We start from the raw sequence: 27,869 nt of genomic DNA on the forward strand, positions 1-27,869 counted from the left end.
CTTTTCTTTGGTACTGGTACCAGGGATTGGACTCAGGACTTTGCGCTTACAAGGCAGGCACAGTGCCACTGTGCTAAATCCCCAGCTGTGATATACTTTAATATAACTTAAAATATACTAGTTTCCAAGGTGAATATTGAAAAGCATAAAAACTAATTTTTAAAAGGTGAGAGAACAAAAGGGAAATTGATGGTTTGATATTTTCTTCCCCCCTCCCAAAGAATATTGGTGTGTGCAATACTTTTGGGGGCCACTGGTTTAAGCCATTCCGGTAGAAAAAAAAGAAGAGCCAAGAGAAAGCCTTTTTTTTTTTTTTTTTTTTTTTTTGGTGCCAGCAATCGAACTCGGGACCTTATGCTTGCAAGGCAGGCGGCGGAACCACTGAGCGTTTGGGATGCTATTTTGGACATCCGTGCTCATCACAAGCACCACATATCACTGGAAATTTTGATTCCCCCTTTATATATGAGCTTGTTTAGACCAGAAACAGTGTGGTTCCTATATGTTGCCATAGCATTAAAAAAAAAAAAAGAAAAGAAAAAGGAATAGCTTAAAGAATTTGGTGAGGGAGAGGGTATAAATCTGAACCCAGAGTAGCGGAGACATTAAATTTCACAGAAATCAATGTATTACCTTAATAAAAGTAATACAGGGATCCTCCAGGATAACAGAGGCCTTGGGCAGAGTTAGATCCAGAAGCTCAAAAAAATGCCACAACATGGAACTTGGTGCTGTTGCTGTGCTAGTGAAGAGCCCTCTCCACAGGGCGGGAACATGGTCACCAACGGCCAACGGTCAGACTGCTCATCTGCCCTGGTTACTACCACCAGTGGGAAGAGGCCATTTCTCTCCTAATGCCCTGTTTTTCATTCCAGAGAGGACTGGTGAATCCAGTCATGGTCCTGTGAACATGGTCTGTGAGGCAGCCACCATGAGAGATGGCCCGCTTTTAGCACATGGAGAGATGGTCAAGGAGCTCTTTGAAGCCTTGAGGAGATTCTTACAAAAAACGAGATGGATTCTGAACATCTCCAAACAGTATATTTTCATGTAACAAAGCTCACCTGTTTTGGGTTCTAGAGGTATTTAAAAAGATATTTTAAACCCCCCAAACAGCATTGTTAATTAATTTAATCTTTGCTTTTGCTATTGACCCAAGCAAGGAATTTACAGCAGTTTTAAATGCATTGCGATAATATGACAGCTGGAATCCTGCCCTCATTTGTCAAAAAGAAGCCTTTTAGAGAGAGATATTTGTAGGAAGAGCAAATCTGTTTCCAATTTTAGTACATCCAGAGGCAAGCAAGGCTTTTTGGACCAATTATTACCAGACATTTGTCAGTGAAGCCTTTTAGAGAGAGATATTTGTAGGAAGAGCAAATCTGTTTCCAATTTTAGTACATCCAGAGGCAAGCAAGGCTTTTTGGACCAATTATTACCAGACCTTGAGATAAATCACCTCGTACGCCTTTTCTACGTGAGGGATTAGTGGCCTGAGAGATTTATGTGCAGATTAATTGGGGAGTGTACATTAGATCATCGTGTTTAAAACCATGGTCACTCCTGCCAATCATATTCTGTAGTGCTTTATTCAGAACTCTTCGGCCTTCTGTAAGAGGGACGTTGTGAGGAGATCTGAGAGACCTTTTCCTCTCCCCCTTAACCTCCACCCCTGCCCTGTTGGTTTGACAGCTCCAGGAAGGGCTACACAGAGCACAGAAAGCAGGAACTGTGGCTTCCTGTGGAGAAAGATTAGTTCATTGGCTTTATCTGAACAGTGACCAAAAATTCCAGGACCTTGTATGACAAGATGAGGTATAAGAAATATATGGCTATTCTGGAGGCTGCTGTGGGTATCACCCCGCTTAACAAAAGAGAACGGCTACCTGAGAGCAGAAGACATGTGAACCTTTGGCAGCGCCCTCGGTAAGCAAAGATGCCTGGAAGCTTCTCCCCGGACATGTCGATACTGCTTGGGCTGTTCGGGGTGTGCAGATGGAGACGAAGGCCGTCTCGCTCTTGGGGTAAATTCACCGAGAACTTGGCTTCTTTTCGGCGGACGACGTGGTGTTCCCAGAGTGTGATGAAATTCTGGTGTAATTACTCTTGGTGCCCATGAAGATGGTCATGTTAAGATATTACAGTCAAGATAGTTAATTTTCTGAGTTTGAAATTTTTTAATGTGATTTGCAAGTATAGCAATGCTTACAGATGAAGAAAATGTGCCTTAGTAGTATTTTTTCAGCAACGCAAATATTTTTCTGATTAAAGCCTGTGGGAAGAACCTGGGGTGTAGGTCAGTGGTAGAGCACTGGCCCAGCATGCTCAGAGCCCTGGGTTTGATTCCCAGCGTGGGGGTGAGGTGTGTGTGTGTGTGTGCACACACGTGCACAAATACAGCCTGCAGGCTGTATTTTTAGGGAAAGGCTCTTCCTGAAATGGCAGTTTTACCATTCTTTATAAAACCCCACTGATTTATCATGCAGACTAAGGGTTTAGAAGTTCTTCTCTGCATGGTTGCAGGCCTCAATCAGAACTTTCTTTGCTAAAGTCCTTCTTTTGGGTCTTTTATGCCTTGCAGAATTGAGTCTAAGGTGCCAAATTGTACATAGTATGTTTAGGATCTGGATTTACTTTTTACATTGAGCTACACAATGGCGTTTAGCAATCAACTTGATGTATTTGTAGCAAATGCTATTTCTTTTTAAAAATTACAACAATGGGCCGGGGATTTAGCTCAGTGTCTCCACCGCCTGCCTTGCAAGCACAAGGACCCCAGTTCGATCCCTGGTACCAAAAAACAAACAAACAAAAACATAACTACCTTGTTTTTAATCATACAAGCAGTACACATTCATTAAGGGAGTTTTAGAAAATAAGGAAAATTAAGAGGGGAAGTTTTCCCATAGTTCCACGAATCACTAAAATCATTAAAGTCAGTGGAGCCTTGGAGCTGGGGTAGGAAGTTTGGCAGGGTGCTGGGATCCTTTGGTCATTATAACTCAGGATGCTGATACATTTAGTGGGTAGGCGACTGGGGATTTAGTTCAATGGCACTTGAAGTGCAACGTCCTGAGTTCAATCCCCAGTATTGGGGAAAAAAAAGAAGTGAAACATTTAGTGGGTGGGGTCCGAGAGGCTGCACAGTGTTCTGCCACTCACAGGACAGCCCCCAAGCACAGAACTATGTAGCCCAAACTCAGGAATACTCCTGGCAATAATACATTTTATTTAGATAGATTTCTTCCTATCTATAAAAGGTACTTTGTACTAGAAAAATAAATTTAGATATTTGGTACATTTTAGGGATGGAGTGCAATTCTCAGACATGTTATTTAGTGGTGCTGGAGCCAAAAGCCAGGGTTTTACATGTCCTGGGCACTCAGCTACATTCATTGCAGCCCCAATATAATGATAGCATTATTTTACTGTTCTGCTTCTGAAAGTAAAAGGAAGCTTATGTGCATGGAGGGGGAAAGGAGCATCTGTCTGTGGAAAGAAGTTAATGACTGAACCGCGGCTCTCCTTTCCCCTTACCCTGGAACCTTGAACCCAGGGCCTTCACCCTGAGCCACATCCCCAGACCTTTTTATTCTTTTTTTTTCTGAGACAGGTTCTCACTAAATTGTCCAGGTTTGGCTGGAATTGTGATTCTTCTGCCTCAGCCTGCCAGAGTGGTGGAATTCCAGGCTTGACCCACCACACTGGGCTCAGTCTGTGGTCGTTAAGGAGCCTCTGAGATCTGGCACAGCAAAGCCTAAACATTGGTCTCAGTAACCAAAGTGTAGAACTAGAAGAATGGCTGTTTTGTTACAGCTGGCGAAAGGTTTTATGTAGTGGGCACTGCTTGAACTACCAAGCTAGGGAGGACCCTGAGGCCACGTCTGGGCTAGTGGGAAAGAAATATTGTCATTGCTTAGGAATGCTTGTCTCTTACATATATTTAGGGAGTTTGGGTGAGCTACAGTATATGATCTATGTAGTTGCTGTGTAGTCCTTGTTCCCGTACCAGGAATCAAACCCAGGACCTTGTGCTTGCTAGGCAGGTGCAGTGCCACTGATCTATATCCACAGCCCTTCTATGTATTTATTTATTTTTGGAAATCAAAGCTAGAGCATCATGGCATGCTAGACCAGCACTCTCCCACTGAGTTATACCTTTGGCCCTCTTTTTTTTTTTTTCTAAAGAGAGAACATTCCCTTAAGCCCGATGAAAGAGTATTGCATCAGAAGACAAATATCTTCCTTGTGTCCATAACCCTTGGAGCTCTTTAATGTACACGTGGACAAAGCATCGCTTTGCTGACCACTGCTTTTCATTTGCTGACCCCCTTGTTACTGGACAGGCTTCCATGGGGCGTGTACATGTTTTCCCAAAGCTCATAGAAAATACTCCTTTCTGGGTAGCTTAGGAGGGCTTATGTCCTGCTGACGTATGTTAATTTCATTAGTCAGTCTGTATCAGACTTTTTTGTGTGTGTGGTACTGGGGATCAAACTCAGAACCTTCCACTTGTAGGCACGGTGCCATTGAGCTAAATCCCCCACCCGTCGCTTCTATATCTTTCAGGGATACCATGACCGTGATGTTTTATTTCTTTTCTTTCTTTCTTTTTTTTTTCCTGGTATTGGGAATTAAACTTGGGACCTTACGCTTGCAAGGCAGGCAGCTGAACAACTGAGCTAAATCCCAGCCCCAGCACATTTTATTTCTTAAACTTTAATGTGTGTATGAGTCACGCTGTTGTGATGCAGGCTGTGTGTGATTCTGCAGGTTGTGGCGGGGCCTGGGATTCTGCAGTGGTGCTGGTCCAGGCAAAGCTGACGGAGCAGTGCATGGATTGCACCATAGTCCTCCAGAGATGCCCTGCCCCTGACAGCCTGTGGAATGTCTGTTCCCTGACCTTGCATGTTCTGTATCTTCCCGCTAACTTTTAGTCCCAATACCTCCTCTCCCTGCAGATTAAAAATAAGAGCTCAGTGGCCAGGAGGTCACTTATCGGTTGTGTTTTTATGAAGAAAAATCTTCCCAGCAACCTTTGATCAGAGATTTCTATGGAGTTGATTGGCTAAATCATAAAGCTGATTTTCTTCTAAAAGTAGCGTCCCTTTCATCTCAAGAAGTAGACTGATCACTAAAACATGCACGTAGCGTGCAGTTTTGGGGAGCCGCTATATTTTGCTTGCTTGCTTGCTTGCTTATTTATTTATTTATTTATTGGTACCGGGGATTGAATTTGAGACCTTGCACTTGCAAGGCAGGTAGTAGCACCACTGAGCTAAATCCCCAGCCCTGTGTTTTGCATTTTAAATCATAACTGCAATTTACACTTAACCTGCTTTCCAAAACCTCAAGAAATTCATTCTTTCCTCTCACCTCCTCACTGTCCCTCACTCCCTTTTTCTCCCCGTGGAGGAGCAGGGTGGCTGGGGCTGCTAGTCCGCAAATTCTATAGTCAGTCACATGTTGACCAAAACACCTACCAGCCGCTCAGTGACTGAGCATCGCCAGCTCCCTGAAGTGGAGAGGGGGAGAATTCCATGCCTGCTTCCCTGTATGCTAGGTATGCAGCAAGCATCTGCTAGCACCTTCTCAGTTTCATGACAGCCACAAATGAAAGGAGGCAAAAGAGAGAAAAACAGTGACACCCAAAACAAAAATACTGAGCCACCTATGGATTTTCCTTTTAAAATTACAGGGTTTTTTTGTTTTGTTTTTTTTTTTTAGTTCTAACACTTTTTTTTGGTAACAGGGGTCGAACTCGGGTCTTTGCGCTTGCGAGGCAGGCAGTGGAACCACTGAGCTAAATCCCCGGCCCTAGTTTTAACACTCTTTACCTGGCATTACTTTTACATATCTGTCAAAACTAATAAAACCAAAAATATATTTTAATTATTTCTGCCAACTTTTTTTCTTTTAAAAAACGTCCCTCTCTCTCTCTCTCTCTAAAAAGAGACCCCAGTCATTAATAGATTTTAGACTGCTGGAAATGCAGCACATGCTTGTAATCCCAGCACTTGGGAGGCTGGGGCAAGAAGATTGCCACAAACTTGAGGTCAGCCTGGACTATACAGGGAGTTCAAAACCAGCCTGTACTACCTAGCAAGACTGTCTAAAAGACAACTAGATTTTAGAAATGAATGACTGTCATTTGTAGCTTTTAAACATGTCAAAAACACCTGGAATATTACCAAAAAAAAAGAGTTAAAGTCAGGATGTCTCAGAAATGCAAAAAACCTGACTGAATTAAAAGCAAGAGATTTTCATAAAAGAAACAAAGTCTTTTTGGAGCTGATACCTATAGAAAAATTACACATTAAGGCCAAAAAACATAATGAAACTTTTTTTTTTGGTACTGGGAATTGAACTTGGGATCTTGTGCTTGCAAGGCAGGCGGCAGAACCACTGAGCTAAACCCCTGGTCCGAGACACATCTTGATTGGTTAACCACTTATTTATATTTGGGAGTGATAATAGAAAACACGCATGGGCTGGGTTCCAATCCCATCGCTTACTTCGTAGGACCTCCAGATGGCTTAGCTTGAGCCATTGCCGGCCCTTCCCACTGCTCCTTAGAAGAAGGAAATGGGCCTCCTGCCTGTACAAATAATGTGCACCCCATCCTCTCTCCTGTCTGTTGCGCAGGGAGGAGAGTGCTTTGCTTGGATCACTGTGTAGCAAACAGAAAAGCAGGGCCAGAACCAGGGAGAAGCCACATTCTTCTTCCCCTGGGAATTTTCCCTGGGCTTCTCCAGGGCAGCTGCCAGGGCCTGTGCGCAAATGAGATGTGCTTTCCTCCTTGTGGGGCAGGAAGGACACCTGCAGGAGTCGTGGAGGTGACTTGCCTGTTACTTTCCGGTTCCCGATTCCCTCCACGTGCCTTAAGATCTCAGCATTCTGGATTTTAACCACACCATCTTTTCCAGGACACGGAGCTCCACGTTACTATCCTCTCCCTGTGAGTGGGACTGGCACCCCAACTGCAGCTCCAGCCAGAAGTCTACCGAGCACAGGCTCAGGCCGGTGCACAGCCTACTTTCCCAGGTACTTGCTTATTTTTCGTCGACCTACTTATCAAAAGTTTGATGTAAATTATTCTCATCCTAGTCAAGGTCACCATTTTGATAATTGCTGATCAGTAAATGTTCAAATAAAATTGAATGGTAAAGTCTTATTTAGCAAAGAACAGAAATATCTTATGTGCGTTTAGGTCTGCATTTAATGGTCTGACTTTGCCACTGTTTGGTGAGCCCATTTGTACGCTAAAGCGTATAACGTATAGCATCTGGGGTTCAGAATACATGCTTGGCAGGTAGGATTGGCAGTTGGCGTTTGTGGCATTTGGGTTTGGAGGTCATTTGGGTAGGTCACAACTTATTTTTTCACTGTCATTGAGGTAATAAAATTATGTAACAGTGATAAGTACTTGTTGAAGATGTAAGACAACACACTGGCTTCTAAAGATTAATTATGTATAAGTGTTTAGTGAAAGAGCTGAGAGTGTTATCTATTTACTGACAGGGTTTTAAGTTTGAATTACCTAAGATTTACAAGGTATTAAATTTTGTTTTGACAGATGCGAGGTTGTATTTGTTCCTAGTTGGATTTTTAACCCCTGATTATAGGTCAATCCCTGGCTGCCTGGAATGGGGCTGTGACTTTTTTTGTGCACTTGGTTTATAATTCCTGTCTGTTGGAACTGGCAGCCCCTGCCTGGGCGCCTTCCAGCCCCATGTGAGAACTGGAGCTTCATGTAGTAGCGTGTGTACTGTACCCTCCAGAATGGCAGAGGGCTGTTCAAGTGGAGGCCCAGTGCTGCTGCCTTCCAGTTGTGTGACCTTGGGCACCAGGCTTAATGTTTGTCAGGGGGAGTCCTCAGTTTCCACTGACTCGGCAAGGGCTGGGGTGGCTTTCGTTTGTTGAGATGTTCTTTATGGAGCGCTTAGCAATCCCAGTGTAAGAAGACAGATAGTATTATTATAGCAGTGAGGATTGAGCACAAGGCCTTACATATGCTAGGCAAGCACATTACCACTGATTTATATACCTAACCAGCGCTTTTTAAGTTTGAATTTGTCCAAGCTGGCCTTGACCTTATGACCCTCCTGCCTCAGCCTTCTCAGCACCTGGGTTTGCAGGAATGCACCGCCACTGCTGACTCACTTGCTTCTCTCTCTCCCTTTCTCTCTTTCTCCCCTCCCTCCTCTTTTTCTTTCCTTCTGCCTTTCTTCTTCTTTTCCTTCTTCCTTTCCTCCTCCCTCCTCTTTTTGGGGTGCTGGCATAGAGCATGCTAGGTAGACATTCTACCCCTGTGCAATGACCCAGCTCCCAGCTTTTGTGTTGGCTCTACTGGCCACTGAACCCCGGGCCTTCACACTGAGCTACATTTCCTGACGTTTTTTGAGACAGGGTCTCACTGGATCACTGTGCTACCCAGGCTGGGCTTGGATTTTTGACCCTCTTGCCTTAGCTTCCCAGAGTGCTGTGCTTATAGGAGAGGCTATCACGTGTGGCTTAGAACTTTGTTTCTTATTGGGATTCTGACAAGTCCAGAATCGAGGCACAAGCTGATTCAGTGTGTGGTGAGGGCCCACTTCATATCTGCATCTTCTTGCTGGGGCTTCTCATAATGGCACTGATCCTATCGCAAGGGCAGAGCTCCCCTAACCTGATCACTTCTCAAAGGTGCCACCTTGTAGTCAATCAAGATTTGCAAGGGAATAGATTTAATACAGGACACAATTTATAGGATTATTTTATAACATTCACCCAGAAAGTCAAATGCAAAGGAGTACAAGTAATCTGTCCACACATTAGAGACCTGAAGAGTCCAGCGAAGCACCTGGATCCCACAGCAGTGTCCCACACAAGTCCAGCTGGAGGCCTAAAGCTCAAGGCAATGTCTCATACAAGTCTGTATTGAGGATCTGCACCGGGATGGCCCAAAGACCAGTGGTGGAAACTAGAAAGCCTGCATCAGGGGGGTGAAGGATTTGTGCCACCAGGCTGAGGGATCTGCAGTGGGGCCAGGAAGTGACACTCAAAGTGAAGACCAGAGCCTTCTTGATCAGAACAGCAGCCACTCCCAGCGACAGTGAGGACCCGAGCTCCTCCACCAAGGAGAACAGCCAAGTTCAACTTCGCATCAGGGAAATTAGCCTCAGCAAGCCTCCCCAGGAAAATCAATAGCATATGATCTTCCTCTCTAGTTCTCTTTTTATGCCATTGGCAGCCATCCTCGGGTTTGGTGAATAGTCCTTCCGTGCCCAGAACCACACTGATTCAGTTCAGCAGGGCGTTCCAAGCTGAGCATTATTTAATCCACCACATACCTCCTAATACAATTCTGTTGAGGGCTAGGTTTCCCCAAATGAGTTTGTGGAGCCACAGACATTCAGACAGCCACAGATGGATTATTGGTAGCATTGCCTGTTGGAACAAATGTTCCTTCTGATTCAAGTAAGTCCCACCCGATAGAGGAAAGCCTTGCTCTGACCCCTGACTGTACTGCTGACCTGCCTTTCTGGCATCAGTTTGGTTTCCAGGTCAGCACCTACTCCAGGGCTCCTTCAGGTATAAAAACACATGACCCACGCCTGTAATCCCGGCACTCAGGAGGCTGAGGCAGGAGGATCACTGTGAGTTCAGGATCACAGGAGCCTGGACTACATAGTGAATTCCAGGTGAGTCTCAACTACTTAGTGAGACCCTGTCTCAAAAAACCATAAAAACCCCCAAAAGCAAAAAAAAAACAAAAAACAAAAAACAAAAAAACAAAAAAAAAACATGAGCTGGACTTGCTGAGATAAATTAGCTTGTGGCCTGGTTGCTGGCTGGCAGGGACATTTTTCCAGGGCATCTCACATCACCCTACTTTCAGATCAAGCAAAGGAGTCCTTTCATTTGCCAGGCTCTAGACAAGGTGCTTTCAGCCAAAACCACTACAGTGTATTTATTATCTGCTGGCTCCCCTTTGCAGCTAAAGCAACAGAGATTCAAAGATTTTAAATGACTTCCCCAAGGTTGCACACCCCTTAACTCCCAAATACCATGAGATTTCTACAATGATCACTGACTTGTTACTGAGTCTATAGAGGTAAATGCAGGCCGGTAAACAGGTTTTTCTTAAAGGGCAGTTCTGATCAGTTGATCGTGGCTGCCTGAAGTGAAGGCTTCTTAAGCGCTGCAGGAGTGTATTGAGCCTCAGTATGGCAGAGAGGATCTAGGGGGAGCTGTGGGTGTGTGAGACGTGAGTGTATTTCCCTTACCTGTCAGGCTGCCCCATGCGGCAGGCTGTGTCAGAATGCGAAACGTGCTTACCTGTGTTGGAAACTGAGACGAGCAGGCCCGCGGACACTGCTCATGCTGGGGATGGAGGTCTTGAGGAAGAGAGGTGATCGATTTATGGGGAAAGCAGGGTTGCTTCCCTCTGAGGGCTGTAAGGGAAGATCTGTTCCAGGCCTTTCCTTGGCTTGTAGGTAGCTGTTTTCCGTGTCTCTTCACATTATCTTCTCTCTGTGCACGACACTGTGTCCAAACATCCCCTTTTGAACAAGTCATTTTGGATGAGGGCCCGCTTTAAAGACCTCACTTTAACTTCATTACCTCTATTAAGGCATTATCTCCAAGTAAGGTCACCTCCTGAGCTTTGGGGGTTAAGACTTCCACACGTGAATTTTAAAGGAACACAGCCTTTTACAGGTGAAGAGGTGGAAGTACAGGCCAGCTGCCTGTGTCGCATAGCCACTAGGTGGAACCACACAAATCTGCTGTTATTTTTTTTTCCTGCACTGCTGATTGAACCCAGTACCTTTGCACAGAGCTACATCTCTAGGCCTTTATTATTATTATTATTATTATTTTTAAATTTATGTTTTATTTTGAAACATGGTCTTGCTAAATCACTGAATTGCCCAGGCTGGGTGCAGACTTGTGACCCTTCTGTTTCAGCGTCCCAGAGTACTGGGATTACAAGCATGAGTCTGAAGTTGCCATTTGTGTAGCTCAAAAATAGACAGTGACAGTATCCTCATAAATCAAAGAATCAGCAGAACTAGAGCTTGTTGAAAGCCGTATCTGTCTGACTTCACAACTGTTCTCTTTTGTTTTTTGTCTTGTTCCCTTTTAGGCAAAGCAGTGCTATGTTAATCTGGGCTCTTAGCTGTGAGTCTGGTAACTCCAGATTCCTGCTTCTGGATAAGATACACTCTATCACCGAGCTACACCCCTAACACAGAGGGCACTCATATTTCAGATTCCTGCTATACAGAGACTGTTGAGAAATTCTTAAAGTCTAGGAAATATTTAAAATTCATTGAAATGGATTGTGTTTTTACAGATGATGATAATCTTTTTGTTGTTGTTTGTTTGTTTGTTTGTTTTGGCACTGGGCATTTGAACAAACTGAGGGCCTTCACACTGGCCTACATCACCAGCCTTTTTTCTTTTTTATTTTTTGAGTCTTACCAAGTCATCGAGTTGCCCAGGTTGTTTTTAAATACACAAAATCCATACAAGTATATTAGGTTTCTTAATGTAGATGTCTTGATCGTGATTTCCTTCCAAATCCAGCCTGTTTGTAAACATGTTAGCGCGGGGTGGGGATTTAGCTCAGTGGTTCTGCTGCCAGCCTTGCAAGCGCAAGGACCTGAGTTCGATCCTCATTACCAAAAAAAAAAAAAGTAAACATGTTAGCTTAACGATGTGTTAGTTTCTTCATTTGTTTCCTTGGAATTATTTGTGTATTTCCATGGAATTGTTTTAAGATTTGAATAGAATAACAATTGTCCCCTTACAGAGATTTCGGATAATAGTTTTATCAGTTACCCGCATAGTGATTCTATTTTTTTCTCTGTAAATATTTAAAATGAAAGAGCAATGCCTGAAATACATTCTAATCTACGACAGGTGGACTTTTTGGAGTTGAAGCAAACTTTCATCATCAGAAGAAATTGGTATGCCACTTAGGTGGGAGAAAAAAGAAAAATAAGAGAGCCTTATGCTTTAGTTAGAGTTGAATATTTTTTTCCAAACAAAAGCTAGGGTGTGTGCTGTACTCATGAAATCCAGGGAGCACAGTCTTGCCCTTCTGGCCTATCCCTGGAGTCTGACATGTCTCAACCTCGTTTTGTTTGGTGGTAGCAGTAGGGATTGAACCCAGTGTCTTTGCATCCTAGGCAAGTGCTCCACCACTGAGCTTAAGCCCCCTCAGCCCTTTAAAAAAACAAACTAACTGTTAACTGTTAAATAAACTAGGTTAATTTGTGGTGGGTGAGTTTGTCCTAGGTTTCAGGCGGAACATGAGCTAGGCACGGTATCACATCAGGACATTTAGGCGGATAGGGCTTCCTTTAGGGGGAGCCGCAGTATAATGGGAATCAGCTGTCACACTGCTGTTTGTAGTCACTGTGTCAGGACCCTGGTACTGTGACCTAGGCGTGGCTTATTTTACGATTCCCCACTTAAGCTGATGAAATCGGGAGGAAACATTCACAGGTAGCCCCTACCTGATGGTGATTGTGATACTTCACGGGTATGATGACTGGAAGGGTTGGTGACAGGAGTTTTCAGTTCAGCTCAAATTTGTATGCATTTAGAGGTAATCTGATTCTGAAGTGAGATCAGAAAAGACCCCTGGGCAGGATGCTCTCTCACACCTCATAACAATTATTTGATGTTTGAAGAAATTACTCAGTTTTGAAAAGGGCATATATAATTACTTGATGATGATAGCTGCTGTTTTATTGATATTGGAATGTAATTATTAATATTAAAAATCAAAGCAATTGCACATGGATAAAATTATTTTTTGTTTGGATCTTAAATGTATTCACTTAAATAATTAACTTCATTCACACATCTTGAAAAAAAAGAGGCTTTGTAATGTGTTAAAGTTAAATTTATCTCTTCTGATGGCTTTTGCTCAGTGGATGATTATGGCAAGAAAAGAATGCTTTTCCAGGACTTAGAACAGGAATCCTAAGACTTGAGCAACTGGAGCATGATTCTTCCAAGACGGAACCAAATTAGTACCATGCTGTTTTTATCACAATAGTTTTATAATATAATTTCAAGTCAGGAATTGTGATACTCCCTGCCTTGCCTTTGATTCCCATGTACTTTTGCTATTCTAGTTTCTTCAAGTTCCAAATGAATTTTTGGATTGTTTTCTCTAATTCTGTGAGATATACTGTTGGAATTTTGATTGGGATTGCATTAAATTTATATAACTACTTTGGAGGTATGGCCATTTTCACTGTATTGGTTTTTCCTACCCAAGAACAAGGGATATCATTCTTTTTTTTTTCTTTTTTGTGCTGGGAATCAAACTCAGGACTTTGTGCTTGCTAGGCAAGCGAGGCACCACTGAGCTAAATCCCCAACCTCTTTCCATTTTTTTTTTTATATCCTCTTTGGTCTCCTTTTTCAGAGCACTGTAGTTTTTAATGTACAGGTCTTTTACTACTTTGTTAGACTGATTTCTAGGTATTTCATTTTTTGGGGTGCTATTTTGAAAGGTGTTGTTTCCCTAACTTCTCTTTCAGTGAGTTTGTTATTTCTGTAGAGGAAGGCTATTGATTTTTGAGTCTTGATGTATCCAGCTATGCTACTGAATTTGGTCATTAAATCTAGACTTAATTGACAGATTGAGTAGCTGGATACAAGGTCAACTATCAAAAATCAATAGCCTTTTTGTACACAAATAACAGACTCACTGAGAGAGAAATTAGGGAAACAATCTCTTTCACACACAGTAGCATCCAAAAAAATGAAATATCTAGGAATCAATCTAACAAAGGAAGCAAAAGAACTGTACATTGAGAACTAAAACACTCTAAAAAAAAAGATATAAGAAAGTGAAAAGCCATCCCTTGTTCCTGTGTAGGAAAAAACAATATTGTGAAAATGGCCATATTTCCAAAACTGCTATACAGATTCAATGCAATCCTGATTGAAATCCCAACAGTACATTTCACTGAATTAGAGAAAACAATCCAAAAATTCATTTGGAATCAGAAGAGACTTAGAATAGCAAAAGCAACAGATTCTAGGCAACAGAGACATGGCAGGGGGTATCACAATCCCCAATTTGAAACTATACTAAAAGCCACTGTGATAAAAACAGCATGCTACTGGCAAGGAAACAGACCCGAGGATCAGTGGAATAGATTAGAAGATACAGAAACAAATCCTGACATACTCAGCTACCTCATCTTTTTTTTTTTTTTTTTTTCGGTATGAGAATTGAACTCAGGTCCTTGTGCTTGCAAGGCAGGCAGTGGAACCACTGAGCTAAATCCCTGCCCAACTACCTCATCTTTGACAAGGAAGCCAACTATCCTCAGTGGAGGAAAGAGCCTCTTTAATAAATGGTGTTGGAAAAACTGGATTTCAACTTGTCAAAGATTAAAACTAGACCCCTATCTTTTACCATTCACTAATCTCAAATCCAAGTGGATTAAAGATCTAAATACTAAAACAGAAACACTAAACTTGCTACTGAGGATTTGTTCATAAAGTCTTTTCCTATTCCAATGTCTTTGAGAGCTCTACCTAACTTATCTTCTAGCAAGTTTGTGAACAGTTTCATTCAAGAGTTTGAGAAGTAGCAGCATTATGTCTTCTCTAAATTTCTTGTAGAATTCAGCTGTGAATGTATCGGGTCCTGGGATTCTCTTTGTTGGTAGGGTTTTTTTTTTTATTTGTTTGGTTTTGCTTTTGTTTTTGTTTTTGCATCGAGGATTGAATTTAGGAAGTTGTGCTTGCAAGTCAAGCTCTGGAATCACTGAGCTAAATCCCTGGCCCCCATTGGTAGGTTTTTTATTACATCTTCGATTTCATTAGCTGATACTGGTTTAGAATTTTTATATCTTCTGGATTCAGCTTTGGTAATTTATATGTATGTAGGAATCTGCCCATTTCTTCTGTTTTCCATCTTATTAGAACACAAGTTCTTTTTTTTTTTCTTTTGGTTTTTTGAGACAGGGTCTCACTATGTAGTTCACACTGCTCTGGAACTCACTGTGTAGCCCAGGCTGGTCTCGAACTCACAGCAATCCTCCTGTCTCAACCTCCCGAGTGCTGGGATTACAGGCGTGCACCACCACACCCAGCTCGAACACAAATTCTTGAAGTGTAGGTATTGATAATCTTCTGGATTTTTGTAGGATCTGTTGTGATTTCATTCTTTCATTCCTAATTGCATTAATTTGAGTCTTTTCTTTCTTTTTTGTGATGAGGTTGGCTAAGAGTTTGCCAATTTCATTTAATCTTTCAAAGAACCAACTCTGATTCATTTATTCTTTGTATTGTTTTCATAGTTTCAATGGCATTTATTTGTGCTCTGATTTTTATAGTTCCCTCCCTTGTACAAGGCTTGACTTGCTCTTCTTTTTTTTTTAGAAGCTTGAGGTTCAACATTAGGTTGTTTATTTGAGCCCACTGTTTTCCTGATAAGGGTTTTCACCATTATGAATTTTTCTTGTAGGACTGCTTTGATTGTGTCCCATAAGTTCCAGTATGCTGTATTGGCATTATCATTTAATTATAGAAACTGTCTGATTTCATTAAATTTCATGTGTGATCCATTTATTTATTGTTCAAGAGGGTGTCATTTAATTTCCATGTGTTTATGAACATCTTGTGGGGTTTTTTTGCCATTGATTTCCAGTGTCAGTGCCCTATGGCCTGATAATGTATGTGGGATAAGTTCAGTTCTTTTGCATTTACTTAAGACCATATGAGCTGGTATATGGTCTGTTTTAGAGAGAGTCCATGTATAGCTGAGAAGAATATGTATTCAGGAACTGGGGATTTAGTGGCACTGTGCCTTCCTTACAAGCATAAGTTCCTGAGTTTAATCCCTGTACAAAAAAAATGTGTATTCTGATGTTGTGGGGTGAAACACTCTGTAGACATTTAATTTACTAAGTCCATTTGTTCAAAAGTTTGGTTTAATTCTAATATCTCATTGTTGGTTTTTCGTCTAGTTCATCTATTTGTGACAGTGGGGTATTGAGTCCCCCATTATAATTGTAATGGTACTTATTTGATTTTTCATGTCTGTTAATATTTGTTGGGTGAATTCATATTTGGTTCATTGGGAGGCTGAGGCAGGAGGATCACTGGACTACATAGTGAGTTACAGGTCAGTCTCAACAACATAGTGAGACCCTGTCTCAAAATACAAAAACAAACAAAAAACCCCCACCAAAACATATTTGGTTCATGTATATTTATTATTGTTATCACTTCCTCTTGGATTATTCCCTTTACAGGAATGTAGTGACCTTCTTTGTCTCTCTTAATCAGCCTTGGCTTGAAATCCACTTTGTGTAAAAGTAGAATAGCTACCTCTGCTTTTTTCTGGGTTTATGTCACATGGAGCATTATTTCATATCCTTTGATTTTTAAGTCTATGAATTTCTTTTTGAATTAAATGTAGTACTTGGGCTGAGCATTTAGCTCAGTGGTTCTACTGCCTGCCTGGCAAGTGCAAAGTCCTGAGTTTGATCCCTGGTACCAAAATAAAACTAAATAAATAAATAGGGCTGGGGATTTAGCTCAGTGACGCCACTGCCTGCCTTGCAAGCTCAAGGTCCCAAGTTCAATCCCTGGTACCAAATAAAAAAGAAAAAATAAATAAGTGTGTTTTTTATATATCACATATTGTTGCACCTTGCTCCTTTCTTTTTTAATCTTGCTTCTTGACCCATTCTGCCAGTCTGGTTTGTTTGATTGGTGAACTGAAACCATTAACATTGATGGTTATAACTGGTATTGACTTATCCCTGTCATGTTATTTTTCTTTTATTGGCTCCCTTCTGTCCTTTCCTTCCTCTATTTAATTTTTTTGGTACCGGGGATCGAACTCAGGTCTTTGCACTTGCGAGGCACGCAGCAGAACCACTAAGCTAAATCCCCAGGCCCCTCTGTTTAATTTTTTACTTTGCTTGGTAGATTCATTTTGTTGGGGTTCATGGAGTTATAATCCTTAATATCTCTTTCTTAGAATATCCTTCTGAACATTTGAAGTGCTGATTTCATGTTTATGAATTTTTTCAGGTGTTCTTTGTTATGGAAGTTGTTCTTTTTAGGGCTAAAAGACTTGAAAGTTTGGGTTGAAAAGTCTGCTGTGATTGTGATGGGCTTTCCTTAATAGATGATTTGTTTCTTTTCTCTCACAACTTTTAATATTCTGTTATTCTGTTGAATTTTTAGAATCTTGAGTGTTATATTCCTTGATGAAGTTTTTTTTAATATCATGCCTAATTGAAGTTCTGTATGCCTCACTTATATGTATGTCAAACCGCCCCCCACACTGTTGGAAAGTTTTCTGCCATTACTTTTGTGAACAGATTTTTTATGTCATTTGTGTTACATCCTGCTTTTTCATTGATTCTGATCATATGTTAGTCTTCTTTGCATTATCTAGCAGCTGCTGGATTCATTTTCTTGTGGTCCCTTGCTATTTTTAAGAAATCTCTCTTTTTATATTTCTAACCACAATCCTATCTTCTATACCAGATATTCTATCTTCACATTTGCTCATTCTGCTGCAATACTTTCAGTGGAATTTTTAATCTCCTGCATATCTTTTTAAACTCCTGCAGGGAGTTCATGTTGTTCATTATTTTCCTGATATTCTCTCTCTTTTTTTAAATTTGTATTTGCTCTAGAGTCACTAAGCATGTCTTTCATTATGGTCACCATCTCTGTAGATCATCATTCATCTGCTATGTTACTTCCATGGTTAGCATTTCAGTGTCCAGGTGGATGGCTTTAGGATTGTTACACCTCATTGCCCTCTTGGTTTGCCTTTGGTAAGCTGAAAGTCTTGTGTGTGTGTGGGGGGGTGTTGCATCTTGTTTTAAGTGTCTTCTCATTTTCTTTCTTTTTTTTTTTAGTTTAATTTCTGGGTTGATGGTTATAAATTGTTTATGGCATGTAGCTTTATTGCCAGTATTCAGAACCCTTAGAAAATGACTACTTCTCAGAGATGTCTTCCAGATATAGCTGGCTTCTGGGCTTTGAGTCTGTTACAAGATCCTACCTCTACAATATATTGGGGATGAGAAGTTTTTGCCTACTTGTCCCAGCCCCTGGTTCTTTGGCTCTTGCCTATAGTATTTATTAAGACCTTTAGGCAGTCTCACTCTTGGTATACCAGGAAGTGCAACTGATTAGTGCAATTATGTCACCTTGGCTAAAGTAGTACAGTCAGCAATAACTATAGCATCAAACACAGCCTAGAAAATGGCAAACTGTGGTAACTATTAATTTACCACCTTTAACCATATTAACTAGCTTTGTGGTTATATAACAAAATCTGAAATGAACCACAGAATTGTATGCAATAAATAAGCCATTTTACCCTTAGGGAGATTTAAAAGGGACTAGGGAGGAAAAATAGAGAAACATATGAGGAAATGATTAGAAGCAAGGCTGGAGGACAAGTGAAGATCACTCAAACTTTGGGAAACTGGTGAAAAAGACAGGAGGGAAAGAGAAGGAATAGATAACAAGAACAGAAAAGAATAACAAAAAACTTGAAACTGGGTTTACATTCATAAAAACAAAGAACAATCAAGAAAAAAAAAGATGAAAGAAAAACAAAAAGCCTAAAAGAGAAGAAAAGAAGAAATAAAAAGGTTTAATTTCAGGTATATCTCTGCTGTCGCTGGTACACAACACGGGCAGACAGCGTCCAGAGCTGAGTTGATTGATCTGAGCAAACCAGCCATAGCTTTGCAGTGGGGTAGTGAAAAAATCCAGCAAGCCTGCACTTTTAGTTCCACTGATGTTCAGGCTGGTTTCTGACCATGAGGCTGGAACCGGCTTGTTGAGCCTAAATAGTCCATGTACCTACTACCAGCTTGAACTCAGCTCCCTAACCTCTTGCCAGCTTGAACTTGAAACTCTTACTGCAACACCAGGAGCCACTAGACAGAGCCAGCCGTTACTGCTGTGAGTTCCCAGCTCAGTTGGCCCCTCTCCAAGGTGGCTACTGGGCAGTTGCCCTCTCCTGGGTGACATCTGAATTCAATAACTTATCAGCCACTGCAGTTCACTGTGTCCACTGCTCCATTCCACTGGTGTGTTTCTCCATGGAGGCCTCTGGGATCGCCAGTAGTTACTGTGGAGCTGCAGATTCTACTCCTTCCCATGTTCTGAGCTCAGGCTCAGTGGAAAAGTACCACGTGCAACCTCCCTCCTCTTCCTTGAAATTGCTCTTTGCTCTCCCTGTGAGCTTCATTTCTCACTTTAGATCCTTTCTGGGTTCCAGGAACCCACTTCTCTCTTTCTTCTCCTCCTTGCACTGCTATATTCCAATGTCTAGACCCCAAATCTCAGAGAGGCTTTTTCTGTGCTGCTTACCACTCCACCACCCTCATAGAACCACATCAGTAAGAGAGATGCTATGTAAAAAATCAGTGTCTTTGGGAACAGTAAGATTGGTTTTGGGAAAAAATTGAAAAATACTCTGAATGGTTTAGGGGTTAGGTTTTAAATCTCAAAGATCTCCAAATCGCTTGGTTGATTTGTTTAAAACAGATCAAAACTTTGGAAGCAGGAAAAGCTCCATGCATTTCTGATATTTAAAGATTTCATTCTTGTGTTTCACCTGGATCTCACATCCCAGATTACTAAAGGACCAGATGCACTTTCTAGAAACCCAGTCTTACTACTTCAGGTTCCCTACCCTGCCTCTTCCCTCCATTATTCTAGGAGGGGGGAAAGTAGATTAGTGCAGTCTTAGCTTCCAGGAACTCTGCCAGAGGAGAGAGGCTTGGAGACCAGAGCTGTGTGTTCCCACCACACCATTTATTCTAGTTGAAGGCACATGGTGAGAAGAAGCAGGGGAAGAGGTGAACATAATTATGTTTAGGATAAAATGGGTAAAAGAGCCATACTTCTGGATCCTTGTTCTTGCAGTGTTCACAGGTCCTGTCTCTCTGCTATGTCGGCTTTCCCTGATGATGCTGTGGCCACAAGGGCAAGAATGTGGGCTGAACAAGGAGGCTGAGAAGAAGCAGGTGGCCCTAAGCCAGGATGTTTGCTCCCAGAGAGAATATAGGGCCATATGTGGTCAACAGCTGTAGCTTGCTCAGGAGCTGATCCCATCTGCACTTTGGGGCACAGTTTGTGTGGGGCCAGGATGGGGCAGAATGAGCATCAGCAACACGTGACCAGTGTTGAGATGACAGAGCTGTCAATCTGGAGATAACATGAACTGGGCTGATCTACACTTAACATATCGTAGGACTTTTGCTTGAGTTTTATAAACTACTTGCTTCTGCATTACCTATACTAAAATAAAGTTTAGGAGTTTGATCTGGCTGAACTTTTTTCTTTTCCTTAACTATTGTAGTAAATATAACTCAAAGCATTGTAGCTCTAGGTGGTATAAGAGTCAGGCCAAGAAGAATTGAGCACACACCCTGGAAGTTGGAGGCAGTTTTATTTTGCTAGCGAACTGATTGGGGACTTCTCCACAAAGCCATGTGCCTCATCTTGGTAGTGAACAGGATTTGGGAAATGATGGGTAAAGATGCAGTCGCAAGACATTCAACATTAGTTCATTGGTCCGCCGCCTGTCTCTCAAGCAAGCACAAAGTCCCAAGTTTGACCCCTGGAACCAACAAAACAAACAAACAAACAAAAACTTTAGTTCATTGGTTGAGGCAGACACATTCAGCTTACAGTTGGATAGAAAGGTACACTAGGTTTCACCTTATTTACATATGGCAGGAAGCAAGGGTCACAGAAACCCTACTGAGAACAAAGGACCATGGAGGAAAACATGTAACGTGTCCAGCAAGTCTGAGTGAGACCTGGACATGTTTTAGGTATGGGAGGGGTCAGAGCTAGGAGGAGCCTTTGCTTGCTACCGGGTTAGTTGCAGCATAGGCTTCTTCTGTTCAGAAATCATTTCCCTATTCAAATAACAGTTTTTAATATGTATTCATTCACTTGGTATTGGGCATGAAACCAGCCTCTTGTATGCTACACAAATGCTTTACTACTGAGCTGCAACCCAGCCCCATACTGGTTTTAAAAAAGAACTTTAATAAAGTATTGTGTTCAGCCAGTTTGTAGTGTGTGTGTGTGATGCTTGGGATTGAACCCAGGGTCTTCACCCTGTGCTGTGTATGCTCTTGGCTCTCAAGGGTTGTTCCTTAGTGGAAGTAGCATGTTGCCAAAGGGCATGTCTGGTGCATACCCTGTGCATGACCTGGGTGTATATGGTTGTATATAACACCAGCGTGCTTAGCGTGCAGAGGATCTCCATGTTTATCTACTCACATACCAGAGAGGTACTCATCAGGTTACTAACACTGATGGATCTGGATGGTGACATTTTTGTTGCATTTTGGTTTGAGTAAATAAACATTTATCTCTTATATAAAAATACTAATTGAAAGCCAAATGTATGCATGTGTATATAAATATATGTAGATAAATGCAACAGGAAGGATTGTAAAACTGGAACTTTTCTTTTGTAATTCATATGTATTTTGTAAAATTTTTCCTAATTTTTATGTTTAATTGATTGCTTGATTATGGTACTAGAGATTGAACCCAAGGCCTTTGAACTGAGCGATGCCCCCAGCCCTTCTTATATGTTGAGACAGGGCTTGGCTAAGTTGCCCCAGCAGAACTTGACTTGCTGGCACAGGTATGTAGTCCCAACAACTAAGGAGGCTGAGGCAAGAGGATCACTGCATCCAGAAATTCTAGACCAGCCTGATAAACACAGTGAGACTCTATCTGATTTGTTTATTTTTATTTTTTTGGGTTTTTGAGACAGGGTCTTACTATGTAATTGAGACTGACCTGGAACTTACTATGTAGCCCAGGCTGGTCCTGAACTCGCAGCAGTCCTCCTGCCTCAGCCTCCCGAGTGCTGGGATTACAGGCGTGCGCCACCATGCCCAGCTGTGATTTATTTATTTATTTATTTACACGCCTTCAGAGTTGCAATCCCACTGTCCTGTATCAGGGAACTGTAACAATGTCCATTTAGCAGAATTCCCCAAACTTCAGGGATGATTGAAAATAACCTTGGATGCATGCTTTAAAATATCAGCTCTTAGCCGGGCGTGGTGGTCCATGCCTGTAATACCAGCACTGGGGAGGCTGAGGCAAGAGAATGCTGTGAGTTCGAGACCAGCCTAGACTACATAGTGAGTTCCAGGTCAGTCTCAACTCCATAGTGAGACCCTGTCTAAATATAAATAAATAAATACATATGAGCTCTTCACGCCTCTTTTCCGATCCACTCAACCGCCTTCTCTACGGAGTGAGCTGAACCCAGGGCCTTTGCACTGAGCTGTATCCCAAGCCATTATTTTTATTTCTGAGACGGACCCTCATTGAGTCACTAAATTGCCCAGGTTGGGCTTGAATTTGTGATCCTCTTGCCTCCAGTGGGGGATCAGTCTGTGGTTGGTGATGATATTTTTCACAAGTGCCTTGGGCAGTTATTAATTATCACCAGAGAAATTTGAACACTGATTTATTTTGTTCTTTTCCCTTCTATTTGTAAAAGTCAGTTGTTTCATTCTTTTAATCTGTATTTAACACATGCACGCTAGAACATAAATGTCAGAAGCCACATTTTCCGTTTTAATTGAACGTGTCCAGGAAGTTCTTTCCCAAGCCCGGCTTTCTTTGTTTTAAGAATCCCTTGCTTGGGCTGGGGATTTAGCTCAGTGGTTCTGCCACCAGACTCGCAAGCAGAAGGACCTGAGTTCAATCCCTGGTACCAAAAAAAAACCAAAAAAAACAAACCCCAAAGAATTCCTTGCTAATTGGCACGGCTGTCCTGTTTCTCTCTGGCCACTTTCAAGTCTGAAAACCTTTTGAGCATCTAGGAGACTGTTTTTTGGTACTGGGATTTGAACTCGGGACCTTGCACTTGCGAGGCTGGCAGTGGAATTACTGAGCTAAATCCCCGGCCCGCTAGGGGAACGCTTAACTTCAATCTATATGGATTGCGGATACTGAATTCTTAGAGCTTGTGGATTCTGGCAGTGCATTTTTTACAGCAGTTGAGGTGTTGTAGAGGTCCCTGGGTTTGAAGACTCTGTCTCCAGAGGGGGCTGGACCCTCAGGCTCCCCTTACCTTAGATCCCTACCTTGCCTGGGAAAGAAGGTCCTTTAAACTAGTGACATTTTAACTTATGAAAGTGTTTTTTGTACAGTAGTTTTGGGGGAAAGGGAGCTGTGAAATTCACTTAGACACAAGATTCACATTTGAATCAAGGATTCTAATGAACTAACCCATTGACTGGCTTCTAATTGCATGTATGTTCCTTTTTTGTTGTTGTTTTTTTGTTTGTTTGTTTGTTTTTTGAGACAGGGTCTCACTATGTAGTCGAAACTGACCTAGAACTCACTGTGTAGTCCAGGCTGGTCTCGAACTCACAGCGATCCTCCTGCCTCAGCCTGCCAAGTTCTGGGATTATAAGCGTGTGCCACCACACCCGGCTATATGTGCCTTTTTAAATAGACCATGGGAGGAGTTTCACAAACTTGATTCCCCAACATTATTTGAATAAAACTCACTTTTTTTTTTTTTAACTGTGTAGTTGAGACTGACCTAGAACTCACTGTAGTCCAGGCTGGTCTCGAACTCACAGCGATCCTCCTGCCTCAGCCTGCCAAGTTCTGGGATTATAAGCGTGTGCCACCACACCCGGCTATATGTGCCTTTTTAAATAGACCATGGGAGGAGTTTCACAAACTTGATTCCCCAACATTATTTGAATAAAACTCACTTTTTTTTTTTTTGCTACATCAGTAAAAACCTTCTTGAGTTCTGTTACGAGGAACCAAATGAATATCCCCATGTTTGAGGCCAGCCTGGACTACCCTACAGACTCTGTCTCAAAACAATGTGTTTTAAAAGGGCCAGAGAGCTGCACCGTGCCACTGATTTCCGCACTGAGGGAGGCTGAGGCGGGGGATCATATGTTTGAGCCCGGTTTGAACCATCGAGTGACTTAAGAACACCCTGGCTCAAAAAATGGGGCCTTGAGGGTGGGGAGATAGCTCAGTGGTAGGGTGCCCTGAGTTTGATCCCCAATATTGCCAGACAAGAAAAAAGAAAAGGAAAAGAGCGACGAGGAGAACAGAAGGGAAGGCAGGCTGGGGATGTGGCCTGGGTTCCATCCCAGGCACCAGGGGTAAAAACTGAAGGGAAACAACAGCAACAAGCGCCCTCCCTCCGGCGCGTTAGTCTCCTTCCACCCCACACCGCGCTGTCTTCTTGCAGTGGGGAGGAACTTGAGAGTGAGTGCAGGGCCCGCAGGCCGTGAGGACAGTGGGCTTTGACTGTGAGGACCTGGCTTGGATTCGGTGCACACCATCTACGGTGCTTCAGGGTGTGCTGGGGCAGCTGCTTTCGGTCTCCGAATCGGCTTTCTCTTTCTTTTTTCTTTCCTTTTTTGGGGATGTGGCATGGCACTAAGGATTGAACCCAGTGGCTTCACTCTGAACTCTGAGCTCCGGGTATCCCAGCACCCCGCTCCCTGTTTTTGTTTTTTTGTGACAGGATTTTATTAAGCTGCCCAGGCCAGGCTTGAATGTACAGTCCTCCTGCCTCAGCCTTCACCAGGGCTGGGATCACAGGCTTGTGCCCCCACCCCGCCTGACTTATTTTCTGTTGTTGGTTTAATAGAAAGTTAACGGGTGGCATCTGTTCCTAAAAAAAGACTGGCTCTGGCGTGCTCTGTAATGTAAGTAGTAGTAAGGTAATGAAAACTATACTAGGGTGGAGCACGGTGTCTCTGAGGGCCAGGGCACCCTGCCAGGGAGGAAGAGTCCCGCACGCTGCGGAATACGCGCCCAGCAGGGCTCCACAGAAGCGCCTTGGCTCCCCGGGGCTGGACTTGCCTTATGCTCTGCCTCAGCCCCTCGCTGCTGAGGCTGGGTGCGCTCCGAGGACTCCAGCCCCTTCCTGCCTGCGTAGGGTCAGTCACAGCCCCACCCTGCTGCCAGCAGGAGCTCCACGAACTCTATGAGGGCCTCCACAGGCTCTTCACGACCGACCCAACCGCACAGCGAATCCTTTTGTCACCTTGGAGGCCAGCTCAGCCCATCGTGCCCAGAAACGCTGCAGGTTCCTAATTCCGGGCAGCGAATGCAGGGCTTTGGCGTCAGCAGGAGTCGAAGGTGATTAGAAAGGCACCATCCACCGAGGTTTTATTGTCCCCATTGCAAAATGTAATAACATCTCTTTATTGTAGGAATAACAATGCATTACCAGTAATAATAGTCATAAAGTTCAAAAGAGAGAGACGTGGATTATAGTTTCTTGAGCCACCTCACCCTTCTGTAATGCTCCTCTAGACTTCTCTGACCCTGACCAGACCATCCTGTCCTTGTCCTCCTGATGTACTATACCCTACCCTCTAGAAGACTTGTCGGACAGCGAATGAGAAAGTCAGCTGGACTCTTCCCTCCTTGCTTTTAGCTTTGGTCCTCTCCTTACTGGCAGCCACTGAAGGAGATGCTTCCTCCTTTAGGTAGAAAGGGAAATCTAAGCAGGAGATGGCTCTGTGGCCCAGACAGAAAAGCTCCAACAAAGGTCCTGGGGCCAGAGTGCACTTGGCTGTGTCTCACGAGTCCCTGCCACACATAGAAAAAGGGCAGTGGCAGCTCCAGGCAGCGAGCTGGGGAGGGCGTGTAGGAGGTATGGTTGGAGAAGGCAGTGAGGTCGGTTCTGGAGGCCTTGGTAGCGGTCTGAGCTCAGGCTGCAGTAGCAAAATACCATAGATTTAACAGGGGGCCTAAAGCAGAGCTATTTATTTCTCGAGGTGCTGCAGGCTGCAGGTTCATGGCTGAGCCGGGGCCCTCTTGCTAGCGTGCAGGTGATGCCTGCTCTGTGTGACCTATCATGGCCTCTTCTAGGCCTATGCTTGTGGAGAGAGAAAGCTCTTGTTCTTCTAGGGATGCCTATTTTCATGTTTCACCCTTATGATTTAATCTATACCAAATACCTCCCAAAGGACCCATCTCCAAACACAGTCACATTGGGGTTAGAGCTTCAGCATAGAAGGGAAAGGAACAGTCAGCCCACAGTAGACACCACTGCAGAAATTTTGGCTTGGTGACCTTTTTTAGCAATTGATGACCTTTTTTTAAGGTCATCAATTGTGGAAGACTGGATGGGAGGGAAGGAGATGGTGAGGTTGGATCCAGGGTCATAGCAAAGGGGGAACGTTTGAGAAATACTCTAAAATTGAAATGTAATTTTAAAAAGATTAATCTCATATTTTTCATATATTGGGTGTTTTTTTAAATTTTGGAAATACCTTTGGAAATTTAACCATTGCAAAATGTTTGAAGTAATAAGGGGCATGAATATGATCAGAATACATTGTACACATTGAAACTCCCTCCTCTCCCCAGTAGTAAAACTGAGGAGCAGATTAGGAAAAGAGGGGTTGATACTGTGGATGATGTGGGGTCGGGAATGGGTTTCCAGGTTTCCGTGTGCAACAAAGAATGGGACACTGCAAACAACCGTTTAATGGAAAATTTAATGAAGTTTAAAGGGGGGAAGTCTGCAGAGAGCAAGCAGGCTCACACAGGCCAAAAACAAATAGCAGGAAAGGAAAAGAAAGGAAGGGAGGAATGGCTCGGGCAGGGCTAGCATGCTCTTGTCCAGGTTGAGAATTCCAGGAATTTCCTAAAGTGGGCCCAGGGATCTTTATCTTTTTAAATCTTTGCCTTTGGGTAGTCGACTTTAGGGCAAAGGTGGTGGCGGGACTTGCCAGGTTCAGATGTAGGGAGGGCAGTGGTCCCACAGCCCTAACTGTACTATCTGTATTAGGGTAATGATTGAAGTATGTTCTATACACATACAGATCTGCCAAAATGAAGCCCATTAATCTGTATAACTAATGCATACTGAAAAAAATCAGAAAAAAAATTTAAAAGGTTAAAAAACAAATTTATTTTCTTTCACTTTAGATCATCTTTTTAGGAGATCAAATATTATGTATAAGAAATATATATATACATATATATATACATAATGATTGAAGTATGTTCTATACACATACAGATCTGCCAAAATGAAGCCCATTAATCTGTATAACTAATGCATACTGAAAAAAATCAGAAAAAAAATTTAAAAGGTTAAAAAACAAATTTATTTTCTTTCACTTTAGATCATCTTTTTAGGAGATCAAATATTATGTATAAGAAATATATATATACATATATATATACACACATATACACATATATAGCCCCCTGTATAGGAAATATTTACCGTGCTTTCCTGACTCTCCTTTCATTCAAGGTTGTTGTTATTATTTGTTGGCTGCTGGGGTTGGAACCTAGGGCCGGATGCATGCTAGATAAGGACTCTAGCTCTGAACCATACCCCCACCCTCATTCAGGTTTTTTTTCTTTCTCCTGTCAGTATCAAATAGAACTTTATTTCTTCTTTTAATTTTGAAAATTAAAATGCTGTAGTAGGATCTCACTTGTGTTAAAGTCATTTTGCTCTGGATAGTCATCCATGTGGCCTTCCGTGTATAAGTCTGGAATGTTCATGGGCTGCTGAAGATGCTTAATTGACTTTAGACAATTTCTGAATTTCTTTGTGCTTTTCTGAACTGCTAAAATGCTGTATAATGAGCATTTTTTTGCAAAACATATCTGTCTAAAAGTTTAACAAAAATAAAAATAGTCTTTAGTGAGCCGGGTATGGCGGCACATGCCTGTAATCCCAGCACTCGGGAAGCTGAGGCAGGAGGATCACTGTGAGTTCGAGATCAGCTTGGGCTACATAGTGAGTTCAGGTCAGTCTCAACTACATAGTGAGACCCTGTCTCAAAAAACCACAAAAA

General features: G+C 42.5%; 1 protein-coding gene across 3 annotated transcripts in view; it reads left to right on the forward strand.

Annotated features, from left to right (window-relative positions):
• Positions 1 to 27,869, forward strand: part of Tjp2 (tight junction protein 2) — a 165,136-nt gene that overhangs the window by 40,163 nt on the left and 97,104 nt on the right. For all 3 annotated transcript variants that reach the window (XM_019204788.2, XM_010605874.3, XM_033757621.1), the window contains one exon: positions 6,927 to 7,044. The gene's annotated coding sequence lies outside the window, so the exon portion shown is untranslated. Of the gene's footprint in view, positions 1 to 6,926; positions 7,045 to 27,869 lie in introns of those variants that run through there.

The sequence above is a fragment of the Fukomys damarensis genome, unplaced genomic scaffold (assembly GCF_012274545.1).
Source record: "Fukomys damarensis isolate Sample0158 unplaced genomic scaffold, DMR_v1.0_HiC HiC_scaffold_31, whole genome shotgun sequence".
NCBI classification, from domain to species: Eukaryota; Metazoa; Chordata; class Mammalia; order Rodentia; family Bathyergidae; genus Fukomys; species Fukomys damarensis.